Here is a 3,192-nt window from a genome sequence, read left to right on the forward strand (position 1 = left end):
GTCAAAATACCTGGCAATTAATGGTTGTTTATGATTCTTTGGTGAAGTACTATTTCCCTTTTTAATGTTTTCAATACTTGTATGAACCAGCCCACACATGAATATACACTTCTTTTACTTCATGCCTTCTCTACCTGTGTACAGTCTACTACCTGAGATGTCTGATAATGAGGGATACGTCTGCATGATTCAGATTGCAGAATTCCCTGTGCAATTTACATGTTTTGAAATATGTTTTACTACAAACACTGTGTTAAAACAGTGCATAGCTGAACTACTCCAGGAACACCTATTAGATTGAGTGAAAACTACAAGAAACATCTAATTTTTTTAGCTAGAAAGAGATCTGATGCATACTTATGATTGAACATGCCTTCAAAATATCAGTGAAGACCATTTCTAGTTTCTTACCAACTGCTATTTTGATATTTTGATAGCAAGATTTTCAGAGCCTGACCCTGAAAACTCACCAAGGATAGGTTTTTTGTTTGGTTTGTTTGTTTGTTTGTTTGTTTGTTTGTTTTCAAAAAGAAATGTTAAAAAATGAAGCAAATATTTTCAATAAGGTCTGGAAAAAACCCAACCACAAGTACATGTTGGGCAGAAAATGGAATGAGAGCAGTCCTGAGAGCAGTCCTGAGAGGAAGGACTTGGCAGTGTTCATGCACAAGCTCAACATGACTCAGCAATGTGCTCTTGCAGCCCTGCTTTAAAAGAAACATAAACAGCAGGTAAAGGAATGTGATTCTGCTCCTCTGCTCTGCTCTTTTGAGACTCCACCTGGAAGACTGCATCCAACACTGGTGCCCCCAACAGAAGAAAGATGGAACTGTTGGAATAAGTCTACAGGAGAGCTACTAAGTTGATCAGAGGGCTGGAGCACCTCTTCTATGAAGGCAGGCTGAAATAGCTGGTTTTTTTCAGCCTGGAGAAGAGAAGGCTTCAGGGAACTCTTAGAGCAGCCTTCCGGTACCTAAAAGGGGCTTACAAGAGAACTGGAGAGAGACTTTTTACAAGGGCTTATAGTGATAGGACAAGGGAAAATGGTTTTAAGCTGAAGGAGGGTATATTTAGGTTAGACGTTAGGAAGAAATTCTTTCCTGTGATGATGACATCGGCACAAGTTACCCAAAGTTGTGAATCCCTAGATTCACTTCCATCCCTAGAAGTGTTCAAGGCCAGGCTTGAACATAGGGCCTGTTGTATGATTTATTCTATCATTTAACCATGTGCAAAATACAAATACAGATTTTATAAACAGCGCTCATTCCATGTTCATGGGGCAGAAAGAGAAAGAGTAGATAACCCAAACCAAAACATTAGTCAGACAAATACATTATTGGAAAATGCTTAGAAACAACAATTAGTTAGAGTTATGCACATTAAGACATCTCTTCTACCAAGTTGAACCAAACACAATATTAGGACAAATTTATGGAGGGAGCTAGCACAGGTGACTAAGAATTTCTGTCTTGTTTTGTGTGTCCAGTCATTACTAAAGTCAAGTGCTCAAATTGTATAGAATATTTAATAAAATCTAGTTCTGGTGAAATAACATTAGTTTTGAAGATACTGTTTATTAGGTCTTATGTGCTGTGTTCTAAAAGTATATCCTCTGCACAGCAAGTTTAGTATCATTAATCTACTATTTTAGAGAGAGAGGAAGATCTGTTCCAAGGATGGGTAAGGCAGTTCTGTCACTTGGCTTGGAAAATGCAGCATTCCGTTCTTGGCATTTCAGTACAAGAAAGATGTGAAGACATTGGTAGAATTTCAGAGGAAAACAAATATGACTAAGGGATTTCCTCATTTCCAGCGAGGAAATACCAGAACTAAATATGTTTAATTTGGTCAAATGATGATGCAGTGGAAGAACATCTTGTGTTAAAGGTTTTGAATTTAGAAATTCCAATTGGAGGGAAATACAGTCTATAGTATTAGAAGGGAAACAAAGTAATGGAGGTTATTGGGATGTCAACAAATGATGAAAAATGTAGGGAAAGACAAAATTTAAATATAAAGACAAATTTCATTGAAAAATATTGATTCAGTTGGAGCTTTATCACCCTATGGAGGATATCTACAATTAACTCAGACTGAAAGAAAAGTGTCCGCATAACTATAAAAATTGTTACTATTTGGAGTTTAACTTTTAAAAATCAAAGAAGAAACTCCAAAAGCCAGGAAGGCAAATTGGATGTTAATTTTTCTTGGTTTTCCTCATAATCAGTTATTTACTGTATTAATTTTGAAATGTGGTAAATAGAAAGAGCTTTTATTACTTGTGTAGTCAGGCTTTTAATCATCAAAATTTGCACAAGTTCAAGAAACAGAGACTGTTAAATTTGCAGCTTAGTTTTGGTGCTGATCTAGCTACAGGTATAGGATGATTTCAGCGATGTTCTCATGCCAGTGGACAACCTGAAACTATTAAATGGTGGAAAAGAGAAGGCTGTGGTGAAAAAGGCCAAGTGAAGGTTCAGGGCTTCCTGTGCAACTTCACTGACAGCTTGAAGTATAAAAGAAAATGAAAAAATATGTTATCCAGAAAAACAAAATTTTGTGAAATGTGTAACTGCAGTTGTGATATTATTCATTATTGAGCACTTTGACATTCATAGTGTGATAAAATAGTTACACAGAAACTTATTTGTCTCTCTTTTGGAATGCTATAATCAGATGGTATGGATTAGAAAATGGATAAAAAAACCTGGTTATTAAGAAAGAGATCTGCTGTGTTTGGACAAGTACACAGACTACTTAGAAAAAGGTATGTTATTCAAAACATCTGTGTTCCCTGTTTCTTCATTTGAGAGATTTCTGAAGGATGAAATCTTGAATTTTGGGAGCTTTGTCTTCTATAAGTACATTTTTAGTTGCCCTTCCAGAGAAGGATTTAATTAAAGGCATATAAGAATATGCAATGCCGCAAAATATAAATTTTTTTAAAAAATTTAAATGGCCAGTCTCTTCGCGAACGAAGAACCGGGGAAGGTCTTTCCACCTTCCAGCCTGCGCATTGGATTTTTTAGGTGAGACACAGTGTGCGCGGAACTGAGCCCACCCTTTAATCCTGAGGTTCATCTGCCGGGGCCAAGCGAGCTTGGATGGTGGCAGCGAGGTCCTCAGGACGTAGATGGATTGCCTTACAGGGCTAACGAGCTCCATCTGCCCGGGGAGGGGCCCCGACCA

The sequence above is a fragment of the Empidonax traillii genome, unplaced genomic scaffold (assembly GCF_003031625.1).
Source record: "Empidonax traillii isolate 1590-97213 ecotype Southwest subspecies unplaced genomic scaffold, ASM303162v1 scaffold253:size710434, whole genome shotgun sequence".
NCBI classification, from domain to species: domain Eukaryota; kingdom Metazoa; phylum Chordata; class Aves; order Passeriformes; family Tyrannidae; genus Empidonax; species Empidonax traillii.